Here is a 24237-nt window from a genome sequence, read left to right on the forward strand (position 1 = left end):
CCAGTTGACAAGCCCCTGTCTGCACAACACTAAATTCCAGTTACATATTTCAGTAACAGTCAATGAACTTCTTTAAGAGTGAGGACTGAAAACAGTCCAGATACAAGGTGCAGGGTTTGATTATGAAGTACTTGCTAGGCTTGTGATGGTCTGCAAACTGATATCTACCCATGAACCTATATATAAGCTTAAAGCAGTCCTTGAGAAAACAATAACCAATGATCATTAAATTGCATAACACCTCAAGGTGAACACACTCAATACAGCAACATGACAGCGTCTGCACAGGCATGTGGCAAGCAGAAAAGGACAGCTCCTCTAAAAATCCATTTGATGCAGTTTTTGTTGTGTGAATAAAAAAATTCCTACCTGGGTACAGATTCAATAAGTATTGCCATGTCAGAGCATTACATAGAATCTCCTATTAAAAACACAGGGCAAAACAGGAACTTGACTCCTTCACAAATGTCCGTCAAAATGTCTGCTTCCCCTTCATGCTACTCAGTGGGAATAGCAGCAAACTTCACACACATGCGAGCACGGTAGTAACAACCTGTCTACTACACAAAAACTATACTTCATAAAAACAGAAAACTGTGAAGCATATAAAATGCATTTTATCCAATGATATGAAAAAATGATTTTCCCCTCTCTTACAATACTTATGACAATTTGTCCCGCAGTACTGTTTCCCAGACAGAATCATGACCATAAACATCATATGATTATTTTACAGAGGTTATGGGGTGAGACTCTGTGGCACCCAAATGCCTTTCCTCAGGGCCATTTGCAACTGAATACTATCTCTGTGTTCCCGCTTAACACAGACTGTTTTACTTCTACAAATTTAATGATTACAGTTCTGATCCCTAAACATTTTTAGTTTAAATCTAGTCTTTCAGTAAGCTGCAAATGTGAAAAAAATCATGACTCATGGAAGCATACGCTGAAGAGTAGATGTGTTCCTCAATGAGGCTGCGGTATGGTCAGAAAACAAATTGGATTTGCAGTATAAATCCATAGTACTATAATGGTACCATTGCGTCTCAGACTGCATGCTTTTGCATGTAAATTAGGTGTCCGTTTCCCATTTTGCAATTTTTGTTCTTGAGCTACACAGCATGATGGCAGAGAGAGCCAAGTCAAACAGACAGCTGTGCTCTGTTTGCTGCTTAGAAATTCAATCCCCTCCAGCTGATGGGAAGCAGGCTTAATGTACTATATACTTGGTGCAGTAATGCTGAGTGAAAGAGACAGCACAATGTATTGTACATAGCTGCGGAATACAGCTCACATGTTTCTTGTAAAAACAGGTACTAAAACATTGTACTTTTGTCATTCATATTTAAAATGTGTGCATTGTATTAATACCTAGGTAAGTACCATACTAATTAGGAACAGTTTCTGTTTTACCTATGTAAAGAAACAGTACGTCTCCAGTAAAATGCCATCACCTCACACGCTACAGTACCATTAATGTCTGTTCACTAAAGTCTTTAGAAAGAAGTTAAATCACAGCACTTCCAAATTTAGAGCCACATGCAAGCATTAACTCTATTGTATAGGATTCAGAAAAGAATCTCTTAATGTGCTTGTACATCACATACTGGAAAATAATTTTTCCCTCTCTTACATACTTATGACAATTGGTCCCACCATACCGTTTTCCCTAATGCGCTTGTACATCACATAACTTTTATGTAATGTACAAGCACATTAGGGAAACAGTACAGCGGGACAAATTGTCAAGTACTGTAAGAGAGGGAAAAACAATTTTCCAGTATATCTAATTATTGTCATAAAAAGTATAAGAATGGTGACAGGGGCTTGGGGCCGGATGGCATTGCGTTGTGGGCCTGATGATGTGCACCATTGTGATATATAAACTGCATGTTATACCGTAAAGTCTTTTCAGTGAGTGTTGCATATGTTAAAAATATTAAAGTAAACAAATGTTTTTTTTCTTAGCTATAAGAAATACTGGCTTCACACTATAAAAAGGTAAGAAAGGCTGGAAAGCAACATGTTTAAGTTAATACAACACTGTGGTCTTGGACAACTAGGATGTAGTGTTAGTGTGCTCATTGTATTAGACATAGAATTTAGTTAATTTCCCTTGTTTCGGCAATGGTGGATGCCTAGATTAAGGTCCTTGCTGCATGCTTTTTTACTTATTGCCGACTACTACATGGAGTCTTGTTGTCTGTAGGTCCAAGGAATTAATCTTGAGCATTCTGAACATTCTACGTTGAGGGAACTGCAAAATGTAAAGGTACAATGGCAAGCAATTCAGTTAAAAACAGAGTCTAAAATTATGGGAAATGAATAAGAGACCATATCCTTCCAAGCAGCCTTAATACTTGAAGGTATTTAATAGAACAGTGCACAATTTAGTTTAAAAGATAGCCAGTGCACTTTTTCTTGAGGCTAAAAGTTAATCTCTGAAAGCATGCAAGCTCTTTTACACATCAGAAAGTGGAACAGTCAGCAATAACCTTAAGTGGGAACACATGCTATAATGTGCTTCATCATGGGTAATCTTAATTTTAGTTTAAGTAATGCCTGTGGGTACAGCTGTCAGTTTAGGGCAACTGTTCCTATCTGTAGGATTAACCTTAATTTGCAGAAAATGTACTTGGTGTGTGCATTTCTAAGTTAACAGGGGATGGGGTTGTTCTAAAAATGCATTTATTTTTTGTTTGACGACTTTCATGAAAGCAGTCTTAAAAATGTGATACAGGTTCAAATGGAGATAAGAAACAATTACATAAAAGATCAGCCAAACAGTGTGTGCAAGAAAAACAAAAGGTGGAAATAGACATTCAAAAAAAACATGTCCTGTATAATAGGTAGGAACACTAGTTTAACATAATGACTACTCTATCCCTACTATACTGGAATGTAAATGGCCTTACAGGTTAAGACTAAAAGCTAGTAGTACTGAATTACATTAAGAAATGCAGAGTGCAAGCAACAATGCTGCAAGAGACCCATTTGGAAAGAAATTGAGCACATGAATTTGACAAAAATTATTTGAGGAAGGAAGTTCATCAGAATATCTGAGAAAAAGGAAACTGGGAGTAATAATAATACTGATTATGGGCTCCAATAGTGATAGAAGAGGGTCCTGGTCATCACCAACATGGACGACCAGTGTTCCACACCGGAGGTCAACTGCTCGCTAGTTAGATCTGACCATGAACAAATCATTTTGGATATCCACATTCCGACCCACCCCTGGACAAGGAAACCACCGTGAAAAACTTTTCAAAAGCAAACTTCACGTTACTTAAGACGGAGGTGGAAACTTTCAAAGACCCCATGCTAAAAAATAATGCTGTCCAAGCTGCAAAATCCTTTACTAATGCATTCTACGGGCACCTATAAGAATGCATGGATCGTGCTATCCCAAGCAAAACCAAGACTGACTCCTCCAAGAAAAGGAAACCAGTCTGGTGGACCCCTGCCATAAACAAGCTATACAATAGTAGGAGGAAACTAGTACAGAAAAGAGTAAAATCCCAATAAGGGAAGATATCCCTGATCAGTATCAGCAAGAAACTACGATCCCTCATAAAATCGTCCAGGACGAGCTTTGAAAGAAAACTTGCCAAGGACTCCAAAGATAACCACAAGGCATTCTTTAGCTATGTCAAGAATCTAAGTGGCAATGTTCAGATCTGCTCGGAGTTAGTGCAGAATGGCACAAAATACACTGAACCAACAGATATTGCCAACATCCTGGCAGACAGGTTCAGTGCAAACTTCAACACCCCTCACTCCCAAAAGGGCCCATAACCATACCAGAAGAATATACAGCCCCTGAAATCACAGACACTTAGGTTAAAATAGCCCTCTCCAAAGCCAAAAACACAGCATCAAGGGGATCGGATGGTGTCCCAAGCTGCGTCCTACATGAGCTCAAAGACGAACTAACCCCTCACCTAAACACACTGCTCAAACTCAGCCTCTCCACAGGCTACGTACCCATAGAGTGGTGCACAGCAACAGTTATTCCGCTCCACAAAGATGGAGCCACAACAGACCCCAGGAACTATCGCCCTATAAGCCTGACTAGCTTGGTCTGCAAGGCTATGGAGTGCATCATCATGGAACTCATTAACAGAGACATTGGGAACCTCCAAACATTGGACCCTAGCCAGTTCGGCTTTGTTAAGGGCAGATCATGCCTCCTAAACCTGGTGGACTTCTTTGAGACAGTTACCAAGGCTATAGACAAGGGAAAGGTGGCACACACAGCCTACCTAGACCTTGCAAAGGCCTTCAACACCATTCCTCATTGTGGTATTACAAGCTCACCAGCCTGAACATAAACCCCTATGTCACAAAATGGGTTGCCAATTGGCTCATGGACAGAACCCACATGGTGAGAGTTGTGGGAGCTAGGTCTGACTCTAAACCGGTTACAAGTGGCATTCCCCAGGGCTCAGTCCTAGGACCCCTCCTGTTTGGCATATACTTCTCAGAGGTACAGACAAGCAAAGGAGGACTATGGCTGACCAAGTTCGCAGACGACTGCAAACTAGGGGCTATAACTGACTCACCGGCTGACACAGACATCCTCCAAAAGGGTCTCACTGAGACGGATACCTGGTGTCAAAATCATGGCCTCAAGCTAAATGCCAAAAAGTGCATAGTTATTCCCTTTGGAAATAACAAAAGTACCCACAAACTACCACATAGGTGGTAGTCCCCTAAATACGGAAAATGTAATAAGGGATCTGGGGACCCAAGTAGATAGCAACCTCTCCTTTGATAATCACATTGCCAAAGTGGTTAGAAACTCCTATGTGGCCCACGTAATCAAAAAAGGGTTTGCATCCAGAACAAAAAAGAGGTCATTGTGCCCCTCTACTCATCAGACCCATCATAGAGTACAACACCCCATTTGGGATGCACCTTGCAAGACACCTGCAACAGCTGGAAAGACCACAGAAGTACCTCACCAAGAGGATCACTGGCCTCAAACAAATGCCCTATGCAGCTCGACTGAAGAAACTCCAGCTGTACTCGGTTGCATACCGCCTGCTCAGAGGTGATCTCTACCTGACAAACAAGGCCATGTCCAACCCAGAAGTGATGGACATGCTCTACCTAAAGAAAGCCTTATCCCCTAGAGCCACATGCTCTGGGGATCTAAACCTCACCACAACAATAAATAGGACATGCTGGAGGGATAGATTCCTGTCCCAAAGACTTCCTATGCTTTGGAACAAGATTCCAATCTACATTAGGCAGAGCTCCTCACTAGCACTCTTCAAGAGAAACCTTGATGAGTGGATGGGAAACAAAGTTTACCCCAGGGATCACTTCAGTGGCTCTGCTGGACAGAGGCACAGGGAACTAAATCTAAGGGGGTGGCGAAAGCAAACATATTTTGGCTAGGCTTATAAATGCCTTCGGGCAGATAGCCTAGTACCCACCTATGAAAAAAAGACAATAATGGTAGAGTTGTGTTGGGAAAATGGCTAAGGAGGAGGATTGTGCTTGCATGTATTTACATTCCACAAAAATCATTTTTTATGGAGCTTAAGAAAATTTGGGGAAAAATAATCAGTGTTCAGCAGAGAGCATTATGAACAGGTGGGACTGGAACTTTATTTGCAATAATGAAGATGTATAAAGAGAACCTAGAAGCGAATATATAGAAAGAGTACATTTCTGAAGAACTTTATGACAATATTTGTTATGGAAGACATGAATTCAGTAGTGGGAACTCAGACTTTGCATATTAATTCTACAATGTACAATAACTGGGCAACATGAGATAAAAATTCATATTTCACATCCAATAACGTTTTCAAATCATGCAGCAACAGATAAAACATGTAAGGTAATGAAGTAAAAACGAGACACTGGTACTTTTCCATCTACCTGCTAAAAAGAGAGGAATTCAAGGAATGTGTAACAGAAATTATTGAAGAGTTAATAAACAGAGATCCCCAAGAAATGATGGCTACTGAGTGGGATAAAATGAAAATGGAGAAGCAAATATGGTAGAAATGAGAGAAAGAGATGAGATTAAAATGCATTGTTAATGTTCTGAAGCAAGTGTAAAATAGCAAACATATTTGCAGTAGGATGTAACCTTCTAACCACATACATGACCAAATGTTACAGTTTTTAGTGCAAAAAGTACACTGCTGATAACAACATCTGCATTTTTGTCAGAGATAAAAATGCATGCCATCACATTATGAAAGACCAAACCCACAATACCTCACTTCCTAAATTATAGACTACTGTAGTTTCATGACAAATGGATCAATTCTAGTTTCTTACCTCTTATAAAGTCAGTTTGTCAACTAGTTATTGCAGTCAAGACACATCACACTGAAAAGTAATGGTGATTATGTAATTGTCAAACCTCAACATAAATAAGTAACTCAGACTCCAATTTGGTAAGTTGTTGACATATGTAAATGACTGCCCAACACCTACCATGACAAATTTCTGGGTCGAGTCATAGAATAAAATGAGTAAACAGAAAAAAAAACATACCACTAACTTAATTTTTTGCAACTTCATTTAAACTGTAAGATAAAAAAAATGAATGAAAGTAGTTGTAAAACAAAAAGATGTTACCAAAAATGACCAACACACTTTAGGAAGTAATAGGAATTATTTAGGGGGCTGACAAATGTTAAAATATTGCAGAATGAGGGAAATATCATAGAAAAAGAAGAGGAGAAACTGAAGAGTGTTAAAGAGGAAAACAAGACAGTATTTAAGATAATATGCATGAATTTAGACAGTTAAGCAAGTATTTTTTAAGAACTCCAGAGCGCAAAACTTTTAGCACAATGATGTGGGCAACAATAAGTAAATCAAGTGATGTCAACAAACTTAGAGAGCCTATGATAAGAAAAATAACCAGAAATCCTATAACAGTAATACAGATACTTTGGAAATTTTATAAAACATTTGTATAAAGCATAAAAGCACAAATGGACATATTTATGGAACACTTAATTAAGCCAAGGTTACAGGTAGATGAGGCTCAACAATTAACAGTTAAGATAGGAGGAGATAACATAAAAATGTTGACATATAATCAATCTGCAGGAAAGTCTCATTCATGTGGAAGTTTGGAGGGAAGAAAGTGATAAAATAAAAAACAACTAAAAATAAAAAAGAAACCAAATATAACGACCAAAAACAGGATCCACCGCAGATTTATTAAGTAGTCTCTAGCGCTTTGGCTCACACCTTCTAAGGAGAATACTACCAAAAGCAACATAACACATATTTATACAATAAAAACACATCAATTAAACAATTAAATCTTCAATTAGCTAATCATTTCATTAGTTATAAAAAAACTTTCCAATTGCATTCTACATTAATACCACCAGGGGCTAGAGTACCATATTTCAATATAAAATTGTTTATTTATATAAAAGTTTATTTTTTATATTTATATTTACATCATCTTGAACAATAGGAATATGTTCTAAAACAGTAGCTAATATACCATTTGGATTACTATTATGATAACTTTTAAAATGCATTGCAAGCGGACTTTCAACTTTTTCATTTTTAATATCCCTCACATGTTCTTGCAACCTTGCTTTAAAAGTGCGCTTACTTTCCCCCACATAAAACATTCCACATGGACATCTTAATGCATATACAATTCTTTCTGTATTACATGAGATACATCTTACAAGATGATGTAAATATAAAAAAGAAACTTTTATATAAAGAAACAATTTTATATTGAAATATGGTACTCTAGCCCCCTGGTGGTATTAATGTAGAATGCAATTGGAAAGTTTTTTTTATAATTAAAGAAATTATTAGCTAATTGAACATTTAATTGTTTAATTGATGTGTTTTTATTGTATAAATGTGTTATGTTGCTTTTGGTAGTATTCTCCTTTGAAGGCGTGAGCCGAAGCACTAGAGACTACTTAATAAATCTGTGGTGGATCCTGTTTTTGGTCGTTATATTTAAGAAAGTGATAAAAATCCGAAAGACTTTAATATTATTTTAGAAGGAAGGGAAGTACCAGCATCTTGGGAAAAAAAGAGCAGTAGTGGCTGTACTGCCCATAGAGGGTAAAGACCTGTCAGACTTCACTTCATACAAACCAATTTAAGTTTAAACTACAATAATAAAATGTTTGTCTATTATAGCTAAAACAATGGTAAAGGTGTTGTTGAAAATGACAGACATGGATCAATGTGGTTTTCTGGAAGGAAGGCAAACATTTCACATTGAGAAATGATGATCCAGGGGGAAGTAGAATATAAGAAATACCACTCTTGTTGGTTGGCCTTGATGCCGAGAAAGCATTTTTCACAATAAACTAGGATTGCATTTGCATTCCCGGATACAATAATAAGGTTAATTAGGAGGATATCCGAAGGATCAGAGGCAAGAATTAAAGTGGCAGGGTTTCTCTCTGATGATGAACAGAGAAACCAGCCAGGAATGTCCCCTTTCCTTTTTTTTTTTTTTAATATACATTTAGAGCTACTGGGAAAGAAAATAAGTGACTCAGAAATTCTAAGATCTAACTTTTCTTTATTACCATGCTAGTTATATTTACTTGCAGATGGATATTATTTCTACTTGATAAATCCAGAAAAGGATATTTTGGTGTTGTGGAACATTTTGTGACAGTTTCAAGTCTCTTCAGGATTTAAAAGCAAGACAAAACAAAGGTTGTACCCATACATTATGCACCTACAGACAAACTGGTTCAGTAATACCTATATTTATGGGGAGCAATAAGATGAAGTATTTAGATGTATGGATTAAAAAGACATCTTCCTCCAAGTCTCTCACTACAATGCAGTTGAAAGAATCCTGGGGTGTTGCAGTCTACCCTTAAACTGGTTCTGGGGCAGCTAGGGACCCTAACTTTTGGGACTGTGGCAACAATATGGCTTAATTTTGGGGATAAAACAGTTGCTGGAGTTACGGGGTATGCTAGAACCATGTATGATACTTTTTTTTTTTTTTTGGTGTCCTGGCAAAGGAATTCTGTGGAGGATGGAAACTTCTCTCCCACAGAAATCAAACTTTGCCCTATTCCTTTCATGCCCTTTGTGACAGGTTCCAGGCCAGTAATCAAGGAGACTCAATTCTCACCACTGACGATGGACAGTCTCAAAGCAAAGATGGATTTCACTTGGTATTTTCAGATGCAGCTCCCTGCACCAAGCACAATTTCCTTTAAGAGCATACAGGGAGCACACTTTAAACCTGGTGCTGGACTCTCCTTCTCTCCAGACCCACACAAAACACCACACTGACCACATTGGAGTTCTGTGTCCCTGTTCCCAGTAGCTGACACACACACACACACACACACACACACACACACACACACACACACACACACACACACTTGGATATTTGAGTTTCACACACACAGATACACAGCTGAGAAAAGCTGGTGCAGATTTACTAGCTGTGCCCCTTTGTTCTCAGACTCTGAGGTAATCACGCTGCCACAAGTCAGCTACCCCAAGGTTCTTACAAAGGGTACCCAATTATACTATGTAAAATTAATACTAATGCAAATGGGAGTGTGTGCCAAAGCAGCAAGGCTTTCAGGAGTGGCCACAATGTCACTAAAACAAGCATAAGTACTTTCAAGATGTTAAAATTATTCTCTAAAGGGCTAGCCACAATGAAAAGGCATTAAAATATTTAATGGTGAATAATAAAACAGAAAACAGGAGACTACTGAATACAACAGAGTTTCAACTGTAGAGATATAAAATATAATACAGCTGGAGAGTTTCTCACAGATGCAGCAAATAAACTATTCTCACTAAATGTCCCCAACTAACAAAAACATTACTGTTCCTTGATTACTTACTAAAGCAATGTAAGCTGGTTTGTGCTAAGTGTCTTACCACAGCAAAAGCCAGATGATGTCTGTCTGCGTGGATCTATGAGATTTATCCTATCAGAAATCATTCCTGTCAGGTTCCAAAGTGCTGCTACAGTTCCAAAGAAACCAGATGCTGGTTAGAGGATGACAGTACTTCTGGTCACCTGACTCTGGTACAATACACGCACAGAGCTTTGCTAAGATCTGTGGCAGCATCTGAAAGCTTTAACACAATTTCAAATTTTACCACCTTCCAGAGTTCTCTGATAAACAAACATATTCAATCAGTGACAGCAATACAACCCAATATACATGCATACATTATTTCTGTTCAGCAGGACCTACTGCTGAGGCTTTTTTAAAACCAGCAACTTTACAAATGTATTTTAAAAACTCAAACATCTGTACAAATCAGTGTGATAGTCAAATAAAATTATTTACAAAACTCCAGCTATCTATGCTGGCATATTAATAAATGTACTGTCTTACTCTCCCTGGCACAGATGGCACTACCTCATAACATAACACCCTTGACTAATTTGATCATCCTATTCCAGATCAAAAAACAGAACTTCTAAATGGAGGGTGCAAGAAGGTGACTTAGGAGTGCTCTCTGAATTGCATCAATAAATCAAGGAGTGCTGAAGGACAGACTCTTGCAGCAAAACACTCTAGATTATCCACTATAACTAATGGGAAATAACACTTATGCACCAAATGGTTATGTGCCCACACAGCAGGAGTGGAAAACAGCTTGCCAAATTTGTCATTGCGTCTATATTCCTTATCAGCTAGATGGACAGATATGTCCTAAGGAACAAGCGCTATAAACAGGACTGCCATCAAATAGTCCTGTTCAATTCTGGACTCTCTGCCTTCAAGGAAACTCCTGATAATGCCAGAAAACTCAAGTTACATGCCTCTTGTAGTCTCTCAGGGACAAAAGATTCAGAATCTACTTTCTTTTGTATTAACTGCATACATTCTCTGAACTTGTTTGTCAGGAAGACATGAAGAGCCAATTTCACCTTCCTCACTGTCTTAAGTCCTTAGTAGAAGAACCAGCCAAAGTTTCTGTATAAAAGTATTTCATGTGTACATGCTCCTAGGCCTCTAAAACAGGGGATAAGAGTCGGAGTATTCCAACACCCTTTTAGGATTCTGTGCTAGGAAAAAAAAAATCTGTACGACATATGCAAGGACGTCTAAAAGATGGAGTTCCAGGAGTACTACATAGGTAACGACAAAGGTGGAAATACCATGGTGGTTATTACTGGTCCTAGGAAATATTAGCATGTCTGACAATTCCTCAAGGAGGAGAAGCAAAAGGCATGTAAGCTGTATATCTGCACACATGGCATGTTGGCACAAATAACTCTGGCACCTGCTAAACTGATACTGGTATGGCAGAACATGAAGCAAACACCTTATCAATTAATGTCCAAATGATGGTGTGAAGGCCAAAACTGACAGAACTGATACTGGGAAGACTGCATCTGATGCCAGTGTGTGATGTCACTAACAAATGCCCCACTAGTATCAACTGAATTTTGAAAGCAGCTCCTTGCACTGGTAACACAGAAACAGACACCCAGTCTACTGACAATAGAGACACACTTTGGGAGACTCCTATTACCCCCTAGATTGAGGAAATAATGCCAGTAGTCCCACAACAGTTCCAAGCTTTAAAACATTTGACAACAGTATCCAAAAGGTTATTCTCAATGGTGAGAACCTCCACCAAATTCCTGAAAGGAGGAAAGATGTAACAAAAGGCCTGGGGGGAGGGTTCAGCAAAGGAATCCTGAATTAAGAACTCTACTATGAGTAGGACATACTCTGTGGGGTACCTTGTCAGAGTTGTGGCATCCCCACTCTGGGCCATTTATCACAGTGCCTGAATCCTCACTACTGGCAATGGAGACGGATGTTCACCTGGAATACAAATGGATACATTTAGAATTTCCAGGTAAAAACATCTCTGCATCAAGAACAATGTCCCTTAAGAGCACACAGGGAAAACACACAGCCCAGGCTCTGGGTTTCTTTCTCAGTCTCTCCCCAGGTCCCAGTAAGGCTCCCCACTGGCACAGCTGTAGAGATAAGTCCTCAGCCAAGTGTCCAAGTCAAGTCCTCCAGCACCCTTCTCTGTGAAACCAGTACTTTGCGTCCCTGCTCCAAGTAGCTGACACATACAGACATTGTGAGATTTGATTTGCACACACAAACAACGCACACACAAACAACGCACACACAAATGCTGGCACGGATTTACCTGCTGTGCCCCCTTCTGCCCAGACTACAAAGTAGTTATCACTATCACCAGACACATCAAAGCCAGCTACCTAAGGCTCTTGCAAGGGTATCCAATTATACTGAGTGAAATTAATATTAATACAAAGGGTAATGTTGACCAAACAGCTAGGCTTCAGGAGTGGCCAAAGTGTCACCAATAGATACAAGTATTCTCAAAGGTTAAAATATTCTCCAAAGGACCAGCCACAATGAAAAGTTTAAATATATTTAATAATAAAAGAACATGCAAATATGAAATATCTATTCACAGTAAACACCAGAGTTTCAATCACAGGAAATATTGAAAGATTCCTGTGTCCCATTGCTGCTGTATTCTGACTACATTTCCCCTCACCCTTTGCCTCCTACATAGACTGCATGTCCCCTCTCCCGTGATCAAATTCCTCTCTGAAGTTACTTAGTCACTCAACAACTGGCGCCATTTTCAAACAGCCTTTTCATGCTTATGAAGGGTATTTCCTCTGCTCCCTGAGTAAGTGTGCATGCCACTAAAGTGTTACATGTAAAGCTGCTATTGTTAGATCATTCTGTACTTTTTATTGTCTGTATACTGCTTTTGTTATACTGGGTTTTACTGGATGCTAACACTGTGCCATGTGGTCTGCCTCTTTCAGTTGTAGTTGTGAGATTCTTTAACATCCAACTGTATCCATAAGGGTTTTGTAACCAGAGTTCCAGTTTTCACAGCCACTGTTTAAAGTATTACCTGTATGTTTTTCTGGGCACTGCTGTAACTGATGCACTGCTTTTCTATGCAAGTATTTCTGGGGCTGATCTCTATCTACTTTGTTAGTTACAGCAAATGTACTGAAGAGAATAGTGTGGTGGCTATAGAGCGCATTTTGTAAAGTGTTTTTACTTGCTATACAGTGTTCTACTTAATGCCTCATGTCTACTTAAGTTGCTTTGCTTGTAGGGCTAATTTTTCTCAAGTTAACGGATATGTACTGTGCTGGTGTGTTTTTTTTTCTTGTATACACTTCCTTAAAGGGCTTACAGTAACCAATGTCTATTGAATGCATTCTGTAAAATGATTTACTGTATATATTGTGTTCTACTTCTGCCTCATTTCTGACACTTCTGCTGTACTAATCTATCTGCCTTCTCTTAGGGGCTCCTGCTTTCCTTTCTCACCCTCCCCATCTCTGTTGCTGCTTCACTCCCTCTTATCCTTTTTATTAACAACCCTGTCTGCTATCTTCCCTGTCTAGTTCTGCTATTTCTATGCTGAGACACTTCCTTAGTGATCATACATCTTCTGTCCTAAATCCCTCCTAATACCCCTGGCCTAACATTTATTTATTTATTTATTTTTCCTCTTGCAGCTGCTGTTTGCATTTTTCCCAGAGAGTACACCCGACTAACCCTGCTTAACTGGATCTCTCACCCCTTTGCAACTTCCTCGTGGCAAGAAATACAAGCGTTCATCTCATCCGCAGGGGACCCATTAGTTTCATTAATCTTCCTGCTGTACTAGGCAAGTTTCTATAGTGAAACACTTTAGTGCTTATTTGTCAAGTGGCACGCTCACTCACTCAAATAGTGTTGGACTCCCTACCCTTTCCCCTGAACTTTATTCCTCCATTCTTCTCTCTTTTTAGCAACTGCTAATATCAAGAGCTGCAAAACTATACAGACCTAATAAAAGCAGCATGTGTTAGGTTGCTATTACATGTGTAAGTTTCTTACCTCTAGGAATTGCTACTCTTAACTGCTCCACTGTCTTCAGGCACACTAACTGATTGTTTCTACTGTGGTCTGGCAAGCTGGCTCAAGGTTTCCAGGGATCATTTCTGTTCACTCAACCTCTATTTCCCTTTTCCTTTACAGCCCGTGTCCCATTGCTAGTGTACTCTAACCCAGCAGTTTAATGCTAAAGACACAGCTAATTTTTTTATACATTTTTCTGTCTAAGCCTTTACTATAATTGTGACGCATTTCGCCAAGAAGGACAGCTGCATAGCCTTCCTTCATTGTTTTTTTTCCATTTCCCAGTATACTATCCATTCCTCTACTCAAAGTAAAAAGGTATTTTATTTAAAAGGCAAAGAATTATGGTTTACTGAAGCAAGTTTAGCAATACAGGGTTACCTTACAGACTTTCAACTAGTGCTGAGTTGTATTAGCCTATTGATTGGTTCCAGCTGATATGTACTACAAATAGTGTTTCTGCCCACTCTGCTCACTACGCTCCTCTCCTTGCCCCCATATCCCACCCACCCTAGCACACCTGCACTTATTCTAGCCAAACTTCCCTCCCATTACAATCACAACCAACCACACCTGCAGCACCAACTCTCACCACACCTCCACCCTACCATCAACCTCCCATCTTGAGTACCATAATCCTACACACTCTACCTATACTCTTTACATGCACCCTTCTTGCACACACTGCATCTTACCAAAGCACCATTATACCCCCCACCAAACAACTTCCACTGCACAACTATAGTCACAACCACTCGTCACACCATCACACTACTCATACACCTCTCACAACAAATACACCCCAATGCACAACCCACTTAAGCTATCACCTCCACCACACAAACAAAAAGCATCCCTAAATGCCTTTCAAACTGTCCCTCAGCCTACTTTATCTATCACCCACTTCACCCAAACAAACAGCTACCCCAAAACTTAAACTAATTTTCTCATTACTAAAACTAACGTCCTCATCCATAACAATACTTACCCTCAGTGCAGACATCCACCCAAAACATGGACCCCACAACTCCTCCACTGATAGTCAGCCTAACAACCTCACCCACCCTCAAATTACATCCTATAGGAAACCAATTGACCTCCTTATCTTAAGTCTATATATCAGAAGTATAACCAATAAAATCCATGCACTCCACGCTACCATAGACTTATACTCCCCTGGTATTGTCATTCTTACAGAAACATGGCTCAAACCTCACATTACCAGTGAGCAAATTCTCCCTTCAGGCTACAATATCCTAAGACAAGAGTGGTTACACAAAAAAAGAGGGTGGTGTAACTGTAATGTATAAACAGAATCTTAATATTCAAATATTCAAATCCTAAACTTATCGGCCCCACTAATTGACAAAGAAAAAATACTCTATACCAACATAAAAGTAAACCAAGACATAACCATTAATATAATAGGATGCTACTTCTCACCTGGCAACAATATCCCTCCACTAGAAAAACCTCCTTATCTGGGAAAGCATCACCTTCCACAAGAAACCATATTATTGGGCGATTTTAATATAGACTAGCTATCCTGTTCCAACCACCATCCAAGCCCACCATCTAAATCTTCATGGGTTTTTCCAACTTATCCAGACACCCACCAGAATAAATAAGAAATCCAACAAGCATTCTACTCTTGACTGGATACTAGTCAGCAAGAGCCCCCAATCATACACAGCTGGCTGCCTACCGGATAGCCTCTGTGATTATACCCCAACTTTCCTACTCAAAAAACAAATATATCAGGCTAAACCCATTACCTATCAGCAAATAAGTAAAGTAAACTTTAAACCTGACTTCACCTCAGCCCTAAAAAACTGCAACTGGACTCCACTAAAATACCTTAACCTTGATGACGCGCTGTCCAACTTTTCAATACCACCTGCCTTAAAAGTACTAAACACCCATGTGCCCACAAGATTTACTAGAGTTAAAGCCCAGTCCTCCCCATGGCTACAAAAAGCCACTAGATCAGAAATGAAAAAAGTACAGTTTTGTACCTACCATAAATGTAGATGTTCGAAGATCCACATTGCTGCAGTCCTTACACTTGGGTAGTCCGCTGTCCTCTGTCGGCCCGAATATCAAAGTATAAGGCTGACGTCGGTCAAGGCGCATTAGACTGACATCAGGATGTCAGGGTACAAATGCGCATGACCGACGTCATATCCTCAGTCTTTTCTTGCCCCAGATGTCAGAAGACCCTAACAAGAAAGGTCAAAACCCAAAGACAACAAACAACCAACCAACCACCCTAGCACTAATAATATGTACAATATATACAACATACACAATATTTACAATCCAACCCACACAACCTCTAACTACAGAGGGAAGGAGGGAGGGTAAATTGGACTGCAGCAATGTGGATCTTGAACATCTACATTTATGGTAGGTACAAAACTGTACTATGTTCTTCATCTCACATTGCTGCAGTCCTTACACTTGGGTAGAATCCCAAAGCAGAGGTAAGGGAGGATGGCACAACTATAAAGAAGCAGGAGCTGCCAAAATGCCCTGTAAAATAGCAGTGGCAAAACCAGCCCTAGATTTAGAGTAAAGTGGAAGGTGATAATGCTTAGAGGAAGTATGCACTGAACTCCAAGTAGCTGCCTCCAAGATATCTTTAGTTGCCACCCCCCTTAAAAAGCTGTTGAAGTGGCAGTAGCCCTAGTGGAATGAGGCCTAATCCCAGCTGGAACCTCCTTGCCATGATGGGAATAACAGAAAGCAATGCAAAACCCAATCCACTTAGAAATAGTTTGTTTTGACACAGGCTTGCCCTGAGAACTCAAAGCAAAATAAACAAATAATTGCTGAGACTGCCTGAACCCTTTAGTTCTGCTCAAATAATATCGCAACTGCCTGTGTATAAAGTGTGCAAAATCTTTTCCCCTTTATTTTGGGGGTTTGCATAAAAGGTAGGCAAATGAATAGTTTGGTTTAAAGCCACACTAGAAACCACTTTAGGCATAAAGGAAGGATTAGTACGCAAAGATACCCTATCCTTATGGAAAATTAAGAAAGGCTCAACTGCCATAAGGGCCTGTAATTCAGAAACCCTTCTCGCAGAGGTAATGGCTAACAAAAAAGCAGTCTTCCATGATAAATATTTCAACTCAGCAGTAGCTGCAGGCTCAAAAGGTTGTAGAGTGAGTTTCTCCAACACAAAATTGAGATCCCAAGCAGGAGTAGGAGCTCTCCGTGGGGGTCTTATATTCTTTGCCCCTCTAAGGAACTGCTTAAACAAAGGATGAGAAAACAATGGTGGGTCACAATCATAGTGAGCAGAAATTGCTGCAGCATGAATCTTAATAGAAGAGAAGGACAAACCTTTGTCCAGTAACTCAGTAAGATATTGAAGAGCCACACTTAAATTAGGCTTAGAAACATCAAATGCTTTTGCTGCACTCCAAAATAAAAATCTCTTCCATTTATCTGCGTACACTTTCCTTGTACTAGGCCTTCTGGCCTCCAAAATAACATTCAAAACTTGCTGTGGAAGCTGAAACCCTCCAGGGTTTAAAACAGAATATGCCAGGCTGTCAGGTGAAGAGAGTGAAGTTTGATATTGAGTAAATGACTGTTCTCCTGAGACAGCAGGTGTGGAATCAAGGTAAAGGCCATGGAGGCTCCTGCCAGACTTCTCAGTAGTGGGTACCAATGCTGTCGAGGCCAATCTGGAGCTATTAAAATCATCCTTGGCTTGTCCTGTCTGACCTTCAGAAGTACCTTTGGGAGGAGAGGCAGAGGTGGAAAGGCATACACATGAAGATTGCTCCAATTGAATGAAAGAGCATCCACTTTCCAAGCTGTGGGATGAAAACTTTTTGTGCAAAACTTTGGCAGCTGGTAGTTTAGTGGAGAAGCGAACAGATCTATGTCTGGAGTTCCCCAAGACACTGTCAATTTCTGAAACACATGAGGATCCAATTTCCACTCGTGGGGATCCATAATTTGTCTGCTCAACACATCTGCTAAGGAGTTCTGTGCACCCGGCAGAAACCTTGCCTGAAGATTTAGCTTTAAACTGAGAGCAGTCTCCCACAAAATCATTGCTTGTCTGCACAGAGGATAAGAATGTGTTCCCTTGCTTGGTGATGTACCACATGACAGTTGTGTTGTCTGTTAGAATCAACACCTGCCCTGGAAGAAGTAAATCCTTGAAAGCTATTAATGCAAATTGGACTGCTAACATCTCCTTCAGGTTGATATGTAGATGTAGAAGTCTGGCAGGCCACGTGTCTTGTATCCTCTTTCCATTTAGATGAGCTCCCAAGCTTTCTCTGAGGCATCTGTCGTTAGAATCTGACTCGCCTCTGGCCGGGTCACAGAGAGTCCCTTGTTTAGGTGACATTCCTGAGCCCACCACAAAAATTCCTTTTGAATGCAAGGTATTATCTGAATGACAGTGTCCATATCTTGGCAGTGCTGTGTCCACACATTTTTGAGATACCATTGTAGCTTCCTCATATGCAGTTTGGCATTGGGAAGCACCAGAATACAAGATGCCATGAACCCCAAGGCTTGAAGGACTGTCCTTGCAGTCAGCCTGGACTGATGAGACAATTGATGGAAGTAAAGAGAAAGAATCTTTTGTTTGCCCGGGGTCAAAAAGGCCATCTGGGATGCTGTATTCAGTCTCACACCCAGAAAGCACATGTCCTGAGAGGGTACTAGACTGGACTTTATTTCGTTCACAGAATACCCCAGGCATCTTAGCACTGCTATCACATAATGTAGATGATGAAGAAGTTCGTCCTTTCCTTGAGCCAGAATCAGGCAATCATCCAAATAAGGATAGATCTGTATTCCTCTTAGCCTGAAGAAAGCTATCACTGGAGCCAGAACCTTCGTGAACACTCTGGGCACAGTAGATAAGCCAAAGGGCAATGCAGAGAACTGATAATGAGAAGTCCCAGCCCGAAAACGTAGATACTTCCTGCAACTTAGCCTGATAGGAACATGAAGGTAAGCCTCCTTGAGATCCAGAGTCACCATCCAGTGATCTTTGCCCAGCAGAGGTAAAAGCTGTTGTAATGTCAACATTTTGAACTTGGGAATGTCCAGATAAGTGTTGAGGATAGATAAATCCAAAATTGGCCTCCACGTGTTCCCCTTCTTTGGTACTAGGAACAGGCGAGAATAAAATCCTAGGCCCACTTCTGCCAGAGGGACCGGTTGTATGGCTCCTATTTGGAGCAGCAGAGAAATCTGTTTGTGAGCCTCTATTCTTTGCTGAGGAGGAACGTCTGGCATGCCTTTGAAAGGAGGCAAGGTATGGAAATAAAACCTGTAACCTTGGTGTATGATATCCAATACCCATCTGTCTTGGGTAATTAAACTCCAATTTTCCTTGAAAAGTGCCAACCTTCCTCCCAAAGGTGCTGCCAGACGAGAAGGCTCTGGCAGCTGAAAAGGTAGGTCATTGGGTCTGTTTACGAAAGGACTGACCCCTGCCCTCACCAAGACTGTGCAGGTGAACTCCCTGTTCTAGGCCTGAAAGATCCCTGAGCTCTGCCCCTACCACGTCTAGACCTACCCCTAGACTGGGAATCATAAGAAGGATAAGTCCACCCCTTGGTAGGCCAATTTCTGCTAAACTTCGGAGGCTGAACCTGCAAAAAATCTTTAACAGTCTGCATAGACTTAGCCTTGTCTTCCATTTTCTTTAAGACTGCCTCAACAGGAGAACCAAACAACACATCAGATTGTAAAGGAGCATCTAAAATCCTTGTCTTAACATGGTCAGATAAATTCTGATCCCTTAGCCAGGCGTGCCTGCGAAGAACTGACCCAGTGGCAGCCATCCTAGACGAGGCCTGTACAGCATCAAAACCACATTGCAAAGAATGCTTACCCACTTGTTCAGAGACATGCACCAAATATTGTAACTCTTTACACTCAATACCTTCCGCCAGAGCATCTACCTTAGACTTCAATTGAGACAGTAGATAGTTTTGGTATTTCAACATGGGAAACTGGCAATTCAGAGCCCTCATAGCTAGGGTGGAAGAAGTATAGACTTTCTTTCCCCATCTATCCAAAGCCCTGGCCTCTTTATCTGGAGGAACCGGATTTTTAACAACAGAAGCCTTAACACCCTTAGGGCCCCTGACTAACAGTTTCTGGGTCCGCCCTAGGACTCTTAAAAAGATACTTATGAGCTTCAGGCACCCTATACTACCTATCCGGCTTAACAGGAGCAGGAGGCAAAGAATCAGGATTAAGAGAAGCCTCTGCAAACACATCCTCCACAACATCCAGAACAGGAGGTATAGCCAAAGGCCTATGCTGGGGTAAAACAAAATTCCCTAAGCCTTTTCCTGGAATCAGAGAAGTCCTGACCTTCCCACTTAAAATGCTCCCTCATGGAATGAAGAGTCTCTGAAAAAGAAAAATCCTCAGGAGGAGAAGCAGGAGGAGTAGAATCATCCACATCAGAATCAGAATAAGGAGAATACTCCTGCAAGTCTTCAGTCAAGACTCTGAAACATCTGAAGCCCGCTCAAAACTCCCCAACTCAGGTTCCACCCTAGGCCTCTTATCAGGAAGGGGCAAAGAACCTCTAATCAAGGTAATCAAATCTTCTGCCATTTTAAGCATATGCTTCTTGGGCACAGATCCTGAAGAACTAGGAGTGACACCAACTGAAGCTAAACCTGGCCTGCCTCTGGGAGAAGCCTTGGAAACAGAAGGAGAAGGCCTAACCACCCTAGGAAGGGAGGGGAGTACAGTAACCTGAGAAGCCCCTTCAGCCTGACCTGCCTCCTGAGAGGCCACATCCTGCAATAACAAGGTTTCCCCCTGGGACTCCAGAGAAACCTCCGGTGGAACCACCGGCTCCACCGACACCTCTAAAGAACCGGCGTCCGCACGGACGACTCCTAACCTGGGCTTAGCTGCCTTATCCTTGCGCTTCTTGAAGAAGCGGACGCCAGAGCATCCGACGGCATATTATAATTGCACCGCTCAAGACTAACCTGGCACAATCTAACCTTCTCTTAATAGTGCGCTTATTGAATCTAGCACAAAAGCGACACCCAACAACGTCGTGCTCAGGCCCTAAACAAGGAATACACAAAATATGATAATCTCTATGCGGTATCTGTTTCCCACAAGAAATACAGTTATTCACTTTTTCTGACATCCGGTAAACCACTGAGGCAAGAAAAAACTAAAATATTCCCCAACGGGGTACTTAGCCAACTTTGACTGTCTGAAACTCCGAATTCGAAAAATTTCAGAACGCCGAACGGCACTTGCAACGCTGCTTCTGCATCGGACCATGCGGCAAAAAAGACTGGGGATATGACGTCGGTCATGCGCATTTGTACCCTGACGTCCTGATGTCAGTCTAATGCGCCTTGACCGACGTCAGCCTTATACTTTGATATTTGGGCCGACCGAGGACAGCGGACTACCCAAGTGTAAGGACTGCAGCAATGTGAGATGAAGAACATCCGAGACAGAGCCTAGAATCACTGGTGCAAGACAAAAAAAACCTCTGATACAGACATTCTGTGAATTACATAACAAAATCAAAAATTAATAAAACGGGACAAAATCCTATATTACCAGTTTGCCCTGAACTCCACCCAAAACAATGCTAAACAATTCTGGTCAACCATCAAATCCATCCTCCACCCAGAAAAAGTAGGAACCCCTCCACCAAACAAAACAAACTCCTCTGAAAACATTGCCACCTCTTTCAACACTCACTTCACACAAACCGTTCTATCACTAGCAAAACAACACAACCCCTCTCCCCTACCCACTCCAACTACACCTAGTAACCTGCCCACTGCATTTGCTTTCTCTCCTATCCCTACCTCCAACATAAAAAAAACTCTTATCGAAACTAAAGCCCACAAAACTAGCAGCGGACAACCTCCCAGCTGAGTACCTTAAAATTGCAGCTGAAGCCCTAGCCTACCCACTTGTAATCCTGATTAACCGATCTTTATCTAAAAGCTATGTCCCGTCACAATGGAAAATATCCCACATTATCCCCCTCCACAAAGGTGGGTCCTCCACAGAATTCACCAACTACCGGCCCAGAGAATTCTGTCTTTGTTTGTTTGCGTCTTTCGGCTTTTCCCGGTTAGGAGTCGCCACAGCGGAACTCCGGTCCGCTAATGATTTGCAGTAGATTTTTACTTGCTGACTTGCCAGGCCTAACGCACAACCTCCAACGAAGGAATGCCCATTCACGCATGTCGCCACACAGAAGACGCTCTGAGAATCGAACGGGCAACGGCTAACTGTGAGGTGACAACGCTACCACAGCACCACCACCGCAGTATATCAAAAATACTTGAGAGATGCATTTACTCTCAAGTTCTAAACTACCTCCTTACTAACAACCTCCTAACACACAACATGGTTTCCGACAATACCACAGCACAACCACTGCCTTACTTGCTTTCACTAATACAATCATTCAACATACAAATAATGGTTATTTCGCCTCTGCAACTTTCCTAGACCTATCTAAAGCATTCAACATGGTCTCTCATAAATAACTCATCACGGTCCTCAATACTCTTTCCTTCTCTCAATCTGTCACAAACTGGCTCCAGAGCTACCCGACTCACCACCATCAATCCGTTGTTTGGCATAATGATATATCCCCTCAACTCCCTGTCTCAATAGGTGTTCCCCAAGGATCCATCCTTGGACACTTACTCTTCTCCATATTCACTAACAATCTAGCCTCTGCTATCAAACAGGCCTCTCTCACACAGTACGCAGATGATTCCATCATCATCTGCTCAGCCCACTCCCTACCTGAACTTCAAAAGACAACACAGGAAGCCTTTTCCTCAGTTGAAACTTGGCTTTCAGATGCACAATTAATACTTAACCCAAACAAAACAAAAGTCCTCTTTTTCCAACCCACCAAACACAATCTAAACACCCACCAATTTAATATTAAAGCCAATGACACCATTATCCCCAGATAGACCACACCAAACTACTTGGATTAAGATTTCTGTAGCAAATGGCCACCTTATATCCACCCTACTCTACGTCTCTCCAATATTTACCAACCTAAGGCAACGTGAGTTCGGTAAACTCGAAGCTTGCTACAACAAAATAGCAAGGTTTGCCACTGGCGCAAACTACCATAGCCACCACTGCACCTCAGTTACTGAACTAGGCTGGCTAGAACTCCCTCACCACCTTCAAATGGTACCAACTCTCACTTGCTCACAAACTACTAAATCATCCTCTAAATGTCCCCTCCCTCCAAATTCTACTCCAACCCTATCATACCACCAGACCACTATACTCCAGCAACAAAAATCAATTACAGGAAACTAGAACCAGGAACTCTGCTGGAGAAGCTCTCTTCTCCTACTCCATAGCAAAATTATGGAATACCCTTCCTCACACTATAACTTCTGTGTCATCAAGCACTAACTTCAAAGCTGCTCTAAAATCTCATCTAAAAGAGCACTGGGCATGCCCCTGTAACAAATCTCTCTAACATCTCTACCCCAACCTCTCTAATCCCATTCTTCCACCCCTCTAACTACCTCAGATTGCAGCCAAATACATTGCTTGTAAACCTATATCTCAGCTGTAATCTTAGCCACTATTATTCAAGGTTAACAGCTGCTAGCTCAGCTATTAAAATGCTTGCTTGTCTTTATGGCACCAATGATATAAGTGTTGTATCATTTAACTAAATACTTAATTTAATTTTAAACTGTTTACTATTATTGTTAAACAAACCTACCTATACTTCTTGTAACCTGTAATTAATTGTTGTTTTTACTGTGGAACTTTTCTCCCCGGCCTCCACTGAAAAAGGACCTGTGTCCAGTCGGATTTTCCCGGTCAACAAATGTAAATAAATAAATAAAACAATACTTAATTACTCTAACTATATCTTCTTGACCGATCTAGAGAATTACTGTTACTGCTTACTTAACAGAGCAAGGCAAGATGAAGTAGGTGAGGTCAGGTACCAAGAAACAGACTGCCCCAAGACTTTAGTCTCTGCTAATATTAAAACATTATTTCTGTGCAGAATGACATCAAATACATCTGGTCATCTGACTTCTGGTTCCCATGCAACCCTCTACTGCTAGAAACTGCCAGAATTTAGCACCTACATGTCAATAATACTCACACAAGAGCTTTGCTCAGATCTGGTGCAGCTCATAGAAGTCATAAAACAATTACAAACTTCTTTTCCTCCTAGAGATACTAACAAACCTAATAAACCAAAACGTACAGATGTGTACACTTACCATAAAAGTAGATGTTGGAGTGTATTCACTGTTGCAGTCATCACATTTGGGTTATCTGCCTG

General features: G+C 40.9%; 1 protein-coding gene across 2 annotated transcripts in view; it reads right to left on the minus strand.

Moving 5' to 3' along the window:
• Positions 1-24237, minus strand: part of COG4 (component of oligomeric golgi complex 4) — an 873278-nt gene that overhangs the window by 641342 nt on the left and 207699 nt on the right. The window lies entirely within an intron of this gene.

The sequence above is a fragment of the Protopterus annectens genome, chromosome 8.part0 (genome assembly GCF_019279795.1).
Source record: "Protopterus annectens isolate FY-2018-M chromosome 8.part0, PAN1.0, whole genome shotgun sequence".
Lineage (NCBI taxonomy): Eukaryota > Metazoa > Chordata > Ceratodontiformes > Protopteridae > Protopterus > Protopterus annectens.